A 12789-nucleotide genomic window follows, 5' to 3' on the forward strand; every position below is an offset into this window, starting at 1 on the left:
CTTAGAAGAAGAAAATATTTTGCGCTCCCCCACTCTTACGGAATAGTAAAATGTGTATATCAAATTGTTATAAGTATACCTCTGCCTAAAATTGTAAACTTATTAACATTAAAGGAAACAACACTACGGTCTTTCCTAGTCTCCCACCGTGGTTCCAGTGAAGCCAAGTGCTACATACGCTTCGTCATATTCTGCTACGGCAAAAAAGCATGTTCCCCAAGGTCACACGCGCCCCCCCTGGCGTCGCATTGCACCCCCCCAGGGGGGCCTGCTCCACTATTTTAGAAGGACTGCATTAGCCACAGCCCAGACGTAAGATTACGACATACACAATAGATAATTGCATCACACGATAAACATTTTATACCGTATTACCATATATGAATATATTGTAATATCACACAGCACTATGTCTAGCATGGTTGACTCAGCATCAACTACTATGTTGGGAGTTTTGTTCTGTACAGCTCAAATATGGCATTGAAACAGTATTTTAGAACATCGTGGGATATTCAACAACAAATTAAAAATAACTAATTGATCGAAGTTTATCAAATGGCTTTTCCTAGTCAGGAGTTTTAGTGTCGATTTGGACCGACACTAAAGTCATACCAGCCTGAAACCTGAAAATTGTATCAACCCATAGTATGTGCCACTCTATTACAATTCTGTTTTTGAGCACTGCCTTACTATTGCGTTAGCAACTTGTACAGAATTGAAACATACTGTACAAAGATTTAGAGGTAATTGGATAGAATGTGTACCGTTTCCAAAATACCTATTTTTACATTATCTTCGTCTTTTTAATCTTATGTTTCCTTCTACTGTATGTCAGCTATTGGACGCTTGAATTCCCCGTCAGAACAATACTGATCTACCTACCAATCTACAGTAGAAGCCATGACAGGCAAATGGTCTAAAATCGGTGTGCACATAATTAAATGCCACTCAAAATGCTTTGTAATGCTTTTATCACAATAAAAGTGTGGTTATTTTTTACTAGCAATGACTTCAAGTTAGCGAGTGCCATGGTGTATGACTACATTGACGATTGCATACGATGGACGAGTGAAAATCAAGGTCGACCTCAAGCAAGAGCTCTTCCACTTGTGTTGTGTCAAAGCCCCCTCGGTGTTTCCACTCATTAACGTGGCTCTACCGCGTGAGTGTTTTCGCTCACATTTGCTGCTAAAAATAGAAGTGTGAACTGTGAAATGCAATTAGAAGCACAAGAGCACATTAAAAGTACAATTCAGAGGAGAAGCCGGGCTGACCTGCAAGTAATTGGCTTCCTGTACACTCGAGTTTGCGCCCTTTTCTCCTTAAAAGACCTATTTTTGGCTCTTATAAGCTTGTTTTTCCTTTCAGAATGATGAGGAGTAAAGCACGATAGATAATTATTGCATTTTCATTGAAACTGATCTTACCCTTTTGCATTAATAAGTGGTTTGACATTATTTTCAAAGCTGCCATAACTGTGATCCACCTGAGCACTGAAAGACTTGAATCATTGACTCCATTAGCTTGGTGGATCTTCAATTGAAGAGAGCAGTTATTTTCATTGCTCCAGAGACTGCCATTACCAGAGCTTTGTTTTCACCATAGGTAGCAAGCACTCCATTCTCTCCATCACAGCGTTGGTTAAGACCTAAGCACACACAGCTATGTTGTAACTGACACTTTTACTACTGAGAAATATGATGCATTATGTATAGGGCTGCAGCTATTGATTATTTCAGAAGTAATTTATCGTCTAGTTTGTTAGAATAATCCAGCCGTCGGATAAAACACACTTTATAGCCTCAATACCTATTTTATGGTAAATGGTTAATACTAAGGGTGTAACGGTACGTGTATTTGTATTGAACCGTTTCGGTACAGGGGGGTTCGGTTCGAAACGGAGGTGCACCGAACGAGTTTCCAAACGGACGTACATAAGTAGTTGTGTAAACAATGCACACACACTTCGGCTTCACGGTGCGATACAACAATGGAGGACGAGTGGTGGACAAAGCCAAAGTGTTTTGCCGACATTGTTCAGCAGCAGAAGGGTATGCTTCTGGCAACACGTCAAACATGCTAACCCATTTAAAGCGGCACCTCCCCCCAAGTGAACATGGCTTCAAAGAAGAGAAAGACGAGCGTGGTGCAAACACAGCTCCCCACCGCTAGGGTTGGGTATCGAGTATCGATTGGAACAGGGACTCTCCCGGAATCGTTCAAAAGTTTAAATTTCGATTCCTAGTTTCGATACCCAGTCCGCCGACCGGAAAAAAAGAATAAGTCCGCCGACCGGAAGAGGAAGCCGCTGAACACCAACGAAGAAGCGCCCACCGCCGGAAGTGTTAGCATAGCTGAGCCTATGTAGCCGAGCGAGTCAGTCAAGCATGGATAGCGGGCGTCGGCGGTCGAAAGTGTGGCTTTATTTTATTTGAAAAAATCAAATATCGGCGGAATGTAACACGTGCGACAGGACTGTTTTGTGCTTAGGAGGGTGCACGTCGAACATGATGAAGCACCTCCAAGTTCATGGAGTACAAATAAATGCGTGTCCCGTCTTCGACGCGCTGCGCCGACCGTCCTCCTCTGCCTCTTCCTCTGGCTTCGACGCCCAGCCTGGCACCTCGGTGACTGCACTGCAGTCCGAATCCGGTAAGTAAAACAATATATATGCAATAAATAATGTGTTTTGCGCCAAAGTTGAGGCAGCTAACAAATTAGCCCGCATATTTTTTCATAGACAATTTACAACCTGCTAGCCAGGCTCAGCGATGTGCTTAGCGTACTCCGTTCACCGTAGCGGCAATGGGGAAGATGTCGGTGCCACAGATGGAAGAGTGCCACAGAAAGGTCACTGCACACATACTCAAAAGACTGCATCCCTTTTCAGAGGTGGAATCTCCAACATTTAGGTTAGTTAAGCAATAACGTTAGAGCTAAGCTAATTGATACTGGGCTAAACTGTAACAGCAACATTGCATGTTTGTTTATGTTTGCAGGGATATGGTGAAAACTCTCAACCCAAAATACATACAACCTTCCAGGGACTACCTGTCATACACATTGATGGATGGTACAAGAAGAATTGGAATCGAGAATCGTCAGGAATCGGAATCGAAACAAAGAACCGGAATCGTTCGAATTCAAACGATACCCAACCCTACCCACCGCATTCAAGCAGCCTCTCCTCGGCGAGTCAGACAGGGCTAAAGCAATAACAAAGGCCGTTGGTGTCTTTATAGAAGCAAATTTAAGACCATATTGCATTAAAAACTAGATTTTGACCCACTTCTATGGTGGAAGAACAATAAGCCCATATATCCTCTTACTGCCAAGTTAGCCAGGCACTACCTCGCCGTACCTGCTAGCTCCGTGCCCAGCGAAAGGGTATTTTCCACAGCTGGAGACATTGTAATTGCAAGCAGGTCTGCTCTTTCTGCAGACAATGTGGATAAACTGATTTTTTTGGCAAAAAACATGAAGATTGAGTGAAAGTCACCAGGGTTAAAGGCTGGGGGGGGAAAGAAAAGTTAATCTGAGGCTTAGTTGACTTGAAATGGTTTAACGTTGCACTTTTTATATGTAGAAGAAAAGTTTTGTCATTTTATTTAATCTGACTAACAACTTGAAGCAGTTTAATGTTGCACTTTATATGTAGAAATGTTGCACTTTATATGTAGAAAGGTTTTGTTAAGAAACCAATTCTGAGCCTTATCTTATTTAGTTTTTATTTTATATATATTGACCACATTAACCCTGGCAATTGACCCTGTTATTGTTATCCTTGGCATTCATGACTGCCTGCTGTTGCACTGACCAGCCTAGTGGTGGGCAGAATTATTTTAGCGTTCCCAATGTTAAAAGGATAAAGCCATTGTTTACAAATTTGGTAAATAAATAACCAGAAAATGTACACTACCGTTCAAAAGTTTGGGGTCACATTGAAATGTCCTTATTTTTGAAGGAAAAGCACTGTACTTTTCAATGAAGATAACTTTAAACTAGTCTTAAATTTAAAGAAATACACTCTATACATTGCTAATGTGGTAAATGACTATTCTAGCTGCAAATGTCTGGTTTTTGGTGCAATATCTACATAGGTGTATAGAGGCCCATTTCCAGCAACTATCACTCCAGTGTTCTAATGGTACAATGTGTTTGCTCATTGGCTCAGAAGGCTAATTGATGATTAGAAAACCCTTGTGCAATCATGTTCACACATCTGAAAACAGTTTAGCTCGTTACAGAAGCTACAAAACTGACCTTCATTTGAGCAGATTGAGTTTCTGGAGCATCACATTTGTGGGGTCAATTAAACGCTCAAAATGGCCGGAAAAAGAGAACTTTCATCTGAAACTCGACAGTCTATTCTTGTTCTTAGAAATGAAGGCTATTCCACAAAATTGTTTGGGTGGCCCCAAACTTTTGAACGGTAGTGTATATTTTGTTGTTTTTTTACCGTACCGAAAATGAACCGAACCGTAACCTCTAAACCGAGGTACGTACCGAACCAAGATTCTTGTGTACCGTTACACCCTTAGTTAATACACAACAATTTTTCTGCTTGCCATAACCCTTATTATTGTTTTCTAATAATTGCAAACCATCACCATTAAAATTGCACTTTTAACATTAGCATTACATTTTAAATAAAAATTAAAAACTCCACTGTGCGCTGCCATTTACACACCACATCTTTCTATTGCAGCAGCCGTGCAGAAATGATGTCCACATATTTAAAGTTTCGGGCACTGCATACGGTCCGGATTTTTTCACTTTTTATTAGTTACACTCAAACAAAGCTACAAAAATGTAATAGGGGTGTAATGATTAGTTTTAATCAGTTTTATAAAGGCCTAACTTTTTCTGACAAATACACCACCTCCTAGCACTGCTACTAAACCCAAAAGTTTGACCCACATAAGTCAGACACTGGCTTGACATTTCTCATACAGCTCAATGCACTATACCAAACACTATAACTTTATGGTGTTGGTGGTATTGCCACAAAACATTTGATTTGGTGAACACCTTTAAGGGAATGGACTAGCACATGTCTGTCAAAGTTGAGCACTATTAAGTGAAAACCCCATCAATCAAAATGTTTTATTGCTGTTGCAGCATTTGGGCTTCGTATCACTCCTTTGTACGTTTACTGCAACACAACCAAGTCCTGCCCAGTACTCACACAGCTCTAATATATTGACAAGTACAAGACACCAACTACTGACCTGCTATTTCGCGTCTTTTCGTTTTTCCTAGGGTTCCTCTCCTTTTCTTGAGACCCAAGTGCTAAAGCCAAAAAGGACAAATGCTGCTAACGAGATCCTAAAGTAGTGTGTTAATAGACGTTAGGATCATGCATCATTACAGCATATAACACTACTGAAAAACACGGAGCTCACTTGACTTGCAAGACGAAGAAAGGGTCAACTGGAAGCCAAGACCACGCTGGCAAGTGTGATCACTACACAAGACACACATGCTGAACAACAACCCACATAATCTTCTAAGCTTCTTTCTCCAGCGAACTAGCCAACATCTTAGCTTGTGCAAAGTGCAAACGCATGCAAACAATCCACACTGGAGGCCAAGATTGTCAAAGGGCTGAAATGTTCAAGAATACATCACACAGTACACTACCACTTGTCAAAATCAATGCCCGTCTGTCATATCAAGTCCTAGAAGTCCATCTACTTCAGCTCCTTTTGCACAGTTTCTCGTTGGTAACGTGATACCAATGTGGTGCCTCGTGGCTCTGTGTTAACTGCACAAGACATAAACAAGGTACAAACCACTGCCGTATCTATTACTGTGTAAACGGGACGGGCAAGAGGAGCCACTAGTGTTGACATTCCTGTTAGTAAATGCCTATATACATTCACACGATGAGGCGGGACTTTGTTTACATTTACAAGGCAAGGCAAGCATGACAGCAAACTTCATTTTACAGGCTATTCTGCAACTGGTGGCTTTTGGTATTTTCAACTCAGCATTTTCTATTCTGTTCATTTGTCCTCTACTATGCAAAGCTGACTTTTTAATGACTATCTATCAGGATTGCGACCCAGGAGTCTGTTTATGAGCACCAAATGTGAGAAAAATCCATTCATAATTGTCTTCACTTATGTGCTTCCCTTCTGAGAGAAGAGTCACTGAAGTGATTGCTTTTGAAGTTTTTATGACATCATGAAGAAAAAATTCCTTTTTAACAGGCCTAATATTGTTTCTGTTCCCCCGAGCTAGATTAAACCTGTCCCATATACTCCCACTGCTTTGTCCACCCCAAAACAGGCTTCCCTACAGATCATAAGAGTAGGTGGATAGTAAATGTATCCAAAGTAACTTTTGGATACATTGTATTAATGAAAGTACATACTTCTGGCTTTCTACGGGTATCAGCAAATCTAATTTAATGCTCTTGACACATGTATGTACAAAATAAACAAGAGGAGACGTAGAAGCACTTTTCCTGACAAAGTATCGACCCTGACTTTCTGGTTTCTGTTTGTTAAAATTGAAAATACAAATAATATCAAGATAATACTTCAACGGGAAATACTAAACGAGCAAAGTATATTTCAAGTATATCAAACAACCCTTTAAAGATGTCGTCACTGAAGAGTTGTGCACTCTTTGGCGCTGCTGCCTCCTACTGGAGTCTGTGCCACTTTTGTCATAGTCTTTCGTAAAATTTTGCACTCGTCCACTCTTCTTGATGACCTCTCAAGGAACTCCTAAGAAACAGGTATCCTTTTTGCGATTTGAACAGTTTGTACAGCTGAAAACAACACAAGCATAGGGCATTTTTTTCCGAGGGGATAAATGACGCTTTGTACCCATTGTGAACAGATGCTGCTTGACCACCACACATTTAATAAAACTGATGTGACGTCATTAAAAGCCAAGCAATATAATTGGTACAAGGGTTATTATTAGATAGACACCTCATTGGCTTGTTCTAAGACAGGATTGATTGCTTCAATCTTAATTTACCAGAAGTTGGTCTGAACTTTTGAAGCAACCTATATTTCGACACAATTTTTATACATTGAATTTTACCAACTGAATTTTAACACACTGTATTTTAACGGAATTTTCTCATTTGCTCACACACTTTTGTTCAATTAAATTGTCACCATAATTTGATGGAAAAAAAAAAATCACTTTACAAAATTGTAACGCAAAAAACTAATTCAGTGTAAAAAAAACTAAAAACTAAAGCATTGGTGATAAAGACACAAATCAACCTCCACATATAGCCACTATTTTTTCCTGAGGGAACTCTCCTGAAGGAATCAATAAAGTACTAACTATCTATCTAACTACCACTCATTATTAAATTTTAAAAAATACAGTCAATGCAAGCGATCGGTATCAGCCAAATCTTACTCGGAGCACCGCCACTTATCACCACATTAGTGACCATCTTAAAAGTGCAATTTAAAAAACCAAATTTTTACATGAAATACTTTTAAATCAACTACTCTTAATTACTTTTGAATTCTAAATACACAATTGATTAGTTTCTATTGCAGTTTGTCAAATTCCCAAAACTGCGCTTTAAGATGTTCCCAAATTCAACTTAAACTAGATCCTCCTTTATGGAAGTAGAATTGTCTCACATCAACTTATATATATATATATATAAACATGATATTAATACATATGCAAATATTAATAAATATACAAATAGAAATGTGATAAACAAATAAATAATTTGTATAAATTAATGCATATTTGTGAATATATTTTTAAGATTTGAAAATATATTCAAATAAAATGTATAAATATAAAAATGTGACATACAAATAAATCAAGAATTTGTATAAATAAACATGTATTTGTAAATATATTTTTGAGATTTGAATATAAATATGCTTGATTTTGTATTTGTATTGAATTTGCAAATGTGGATCGCTTTTTTGCTTTTGTGTCAATGAGACATTCCTACCACAAACCAGATGCACAAATAAATGTGACCGAGTTTTAATGTGGAGTTACACACTCCCCTGAACAACCAGCAGAGGGCACTGCAGCCAGAGCGGTCTGGGTCACAGACATGGTCATACACTGGCGAGCCAATCAGAGGCTCACTAGGGAGGGTCATATAGTGGATTAAATGGATGAGTAAGTATTTGATAACTTTTTCAGGTGTGTTGTAGTAGTTCCATGGTTGTATAGTGGATGAAATGGATGGTTAAGTAATAACTAGTATTGATAACTGTTTCAGGTGTGTTGTATCTACTAGATAGTTTAGTCAGTCACTCAGCTTTTACAGGTGTTGATGTGACGACGACGTCTGGCAACATCCAAAATATCTAACGAAGTAAAAGCGGAAGTAGGAGAAAAAAAAGACCCTCCAGTAATGTACAGATACAGCATTTCAGCACTACTACTACTAGTGAAGTAGGTCTTAATATAAGCCTTGGCCTTAGCTCTACTTTGTTAGCTGGCTAACGTTGCCAGACGTCGTCGTCACATCAACACCTGTAAAAGCTGAGTGACTGACTAAACTATCTAGTAGATGCAACCACGGCACTACTACAACACACCTGGAACAGTTATCAATACTAGTTATTACTTACCCATCCCTTTAATCCACTATATGACCCTCCCTAGTGTGCCTCCGATTGGCTCGCCAGTGTCTGACCATGTCTGTGACCCAGACCGCTCTGGCTGCAGTGCCCTCTGCTGGTTGCTCAGGGGAGTGTGTGACTCCACATTTATTTGTGCATCTGGTTTGTGGTAGGAATGTCTCATTGACACAAAAGCAAAAACAAATGCAAATTCAATACAAATAGAAATAAAAAATCAAGCATATTTATATTCAAATCTCAAAAATATATTTACAAATACACATTTATACAAATTCTTGATTTATTTGTATGTCACATTTTTATATTTATACATTTTATTTGTATATATTTTCAAATCTCAAAAATATATTTACAAATACAGGCTTATTTATAGAAATTATTTATTTGTATATCACATTTGTATATTTATTAATATATGTATATGTATTAATATCATATTGATATATATATAAGTTGATGTGAGACAATTCTACTTCCATACTCCTTCTCCCCCCGCTGCACGACAGGCATCATGTGCCTAACTAAATCTCTGATTACACAGCGTGAGCCTGACCCCAATACGAACGCATACCACTGACATTTCTGGTACAAATATGCAAAACAAAAAACAACAATCATGTGATTTAAAGGCTGTGGCATGCTCAAGTGAGCTGCTTCAGGGTCACAGAGCAACTGTTTACTGTTCACTCATGAGCTGGCCCTCCACACATTGCAATCACACTGAAATGGCACTCATCGACTCACACACACCGACAGGTAATGCTAGTTATTACTGCAATCCTTTTAAGTGACGTGTAATCACAATACATTTATGGACATAAGCTACACTGTTGTCCGCCGGTGCCTTGACAACATAAATAAATATGTATTAGGTTACAACTAATGCAGTAGAACTCTTCTTCGTGAAGAAACAAACAGCACAAGAGAGTGACAGTAAGTAATGACAATTATTGTGACATATGAATGTGATACATGCATCTGTGTTGGCTGCTCAGTACAATATGGACTAAGTGGACAATCATTTGACAAGAAAAACAACAATAAAAGAATGGATTTTTCACAGTAAAGCTACAGTATGTTTAGTCTTATTCAGGAGTGGGTATCGTTTACATGTTTGCAGATATTAGTACCAAATCAGTACTTCTGAACTGGTACTAAAATATAGAAAACATGCAAATTTTGCATAAACACAATGCATTTTGTGATATGCAAGTTCAACTGAATTGTATTTTACACACTTCAATGTTAATAAACTCAATATTAAGAAATATGAAATATTGTTCCAACTATCACGGCAAACTAACCAAAAGAATTACAAAACAGCCAATGTGCAGAAAAACATGCTATTTTACTGAGACAGTTTTTAATCAGACAGGATTTAGCACACAGCGCTTTTATTGTGAAGGCTGGAAAGTGGGATATTGGTCATCAAGACTCTTGACGGCTACTGTGTTTTGAAGAGAGACCAGGGCTGTATGCCGGGCTTTTTCACTAGGAGCACCGGTGCTACCGAATGAACATTTTAGTAACACAAAGAAATTTGGAAAAATATGAAGTGCCCTAAATAACACAGTCAATTAACCGACGATAAATACGAATGAAGTCGATAAGTTTTCCAGCGTCGATAAACCACCATGTGCTAGCTTCATCCACAGATGCACAGAGAGTTGACATAGTACTAGCTTGGTCTGCTGACAACAATGTTTCTTTTACCCAAATCTTACTCTATTTGATCCACTTTTTATGAATTTATTTTAGGAGAAAAATGAGAACGAAAGGGTTGAAATCTGGTTTTGCATGAGTGCTATTTTTTTTAGTCTTACTTGGAGAAGGCATTCGACCGTGTCCCCCGGGAAGTCCTGTGGGGAGTGCTCAGAGAGTATGGGGTCCACTCCCTGTACGATCAGTGTCAGAGCTTGGTCCGCATTGTCGGCAGTAAGTCGGACCCGTTTCCAGTGAGGGTTGGACTCCGCCAAGGCTGCCCTTTGTCACCGATTCTGTTCATAACTTTTATGGACATAATTTCTAGGCGCAGTCAGGGCGTTGAGGGCATCTGGTTTGGTGGCTGCAGGATTAGGTCTCTGCTTTTTGCAGATGATGTGGTCCTGATGGCTTCATCAAGCCAGGATCTTCAGCTCTCACTGGATCGGTTTGCAGCAGAGTGTGAAGCGACTGGGATGAGAATCAGCACCTCCAAGTCCGAGTCCATGGTTCTCGCCCGGAAAAGGGTGGAGTGCCATCCCCGGGTTGGGGAGGAGACCCTGCCCCAAGTGGAGGAGTTCAAGTACCTCGGAGTCTTGTTCACGGGTGAGGGAAGAGTGGGTCGTGAGATCGACAGGCAGATCGGTGCGGCGTCTTCAGTAATGCGGACGCTGTATCGATCCGTTGTGGTGAAGAAGGAACTGAGCCAGAAAGCAAAGCTCTCAATTTACCGGTCGATCTACGCTCCCATCCTCACCTATGGTCATGACCGAAAGGACAAGATCACGGGTACAAGCGGATGAAATGATTTTCCTCCGCCGAGTGGCGGGGCTCTCCCTTAGAGATAGGGTGAGAAGCTCAAAGTAAAGCCACTGCTCCTCCACATCGAGAGGAGCCAGATGAGGTGGTTCGGGCATCTGCTCAGGATGCCACCCGAACGCCTCCCTAGGGAGGTGTTTAGGGCACGTCCGACCGGTAGGAGGCCACGGGGAAGACCCAGGACACGTTGGGTAGACTATGTCTCCCGGCTGGCCTGGGAACGCCTCGGGATCCCCCGGGAGGAGCTGGACGAAGTGGCTGGGGAGAGGAAAGTCTGGGCTTCCCTGCTTAGGCTGCTGCCCCTGCGACCTGACCTCGGATAAGCGGAAGAAGATGGATGGATGGATGGACGGATGATCGATCTATTTTTAGTTGCATATGCGAGTAAATCTGTCGCACTGTACAGGCCTGGAGACAAGCTGTGTTCAGACATACAGGACTTGTCAAGTTACATCACATAAAGCCTACACATCAGCAACATTTTACTGTTGAAGTTCAAAATTCCGAGGTTTGTGAATCAATGAGCTTGTCTTAACTGCGATAATGGACATAACACATATTGTGCATGAGGAAGTTTTGTGTTGTGGACCCGAGGATTGCTGTAAAGAGTGACTGTAAAATGAAAAAAAGAGGGTCAGACTAGGCATATAGAGTCCACCGCCGTCCTTATTTTCTTAACGGGACACATAGCAACACACGGCTACTGCGAACGCTAACAAGAGCGAGACGTTTGCTCCAAAGAAAAGAAAAGAGTAGTCCAGTTCTGCTGCAACAGGCGAGGAACAAATGACTACATGCTGCAAAGTCTGTTTAAAAAAGGCAGCAGCACAACAAACCTATTCCAGCATCTGAAATGCAAGCCTCCAGTCGAGTCTGCAACAACGAAAAATCAAACTCCGGCTAAAAAGCAGCTTACTGCGGTGGAATCATTGACAGTACACAAGGAATGTATGATGAGAAAGAAGCACAGTGGAGAACGATCACTAAAGCGGTCGCTCTGCACGCCGCCAAGATGTGTGAATGAAAGCCTGCCAGTGTTTCCCATAAACTGCCAAGATACCTGTGGCGGTGGGGGCGTGGCTGTGGGCGTGGCCACCATGACATCATTGAGTAATTTGCATAATTTACTACAATTATATGATTTTCTCTAAAAAGGCTCAAAAAATGTATACTTACTAATTAATAATAACAGTTTTGTTTTAAACGTCCATCCATCCATCCATCCATTATACAATATAATTACAACACTTTATGTACATATTTATATACAGATTTAAACAATAAGTTATTCACTGAAATATATTTATTAAGTGTGGTTCTTACAAAAAATATATCTTATAAAAATATAAAAGCTAAAATGTCTCTTATAGCACTGCCCCTTTAATTAGTGCATACTAAATAAATTGTAATAACTTTAGCCTACTACTACAACCATATTATTTACCAGCAACATAAAGTGAAACAGAGGCAGAGGTGTCCTGCCACAGTCAGTAACAAATAAACAGAAAACAGTAGTGGTGGTAGATAGACACAAAGATTCATCAAACATCTGATCCACTGAACAAAGAGCTCCAAAAATCTTGATCCTACACTTCTCTTTTGTAAAGTAAATCTGAACAGCTGATATGGGCATCTACATCAACTATATGATTTGCCTGAGAAGCTGGAC

General features: G+C 40.1%; 1 protein-coding gene across 7 annotated transcripts in view; it reads right to left on the reverse strand.

Moving 5' to 3' along the window:
* Positions 1–12789, reverse strand: part of nfat5a (nuclear factor of activated T cells 5a) — a 68904-nt gene that overhangs the window by 38364 nt on the left and 17751 nt on the right. Inside the window, exon 1 of one of the 7 annotated variants that reach the window (XM_062040999.1) lies at positions 5232–5442. The exons of the other annotated variants lie outside the window; for them this stretch is intronic. The gene's annotated coding sequence lies outside the window, so the exon portion shown is untranslated. Of the gene's footprint in view, positions 1–5231; positions 5443–12789 lie in introns of those variants that run through there. 7 annotated transcript variants of the gene reach the window in all.

This window comes from Entelurus aequoreus, linkage group LG03 (genome assembly GCF_033978785.1).
Source record: "Entelurus aequoreus isolate RoL-2023_Sb linkage group LG03, RoL_Eaeq_v1.1, whole genome shotgun sequence".
Lineage (NCBI taxonomy): Eukaryota > Metazoa > Chordata > Actinopteri > Syngnathiformes > Syngnathidae > Entelurus > Entelurus aequoreus.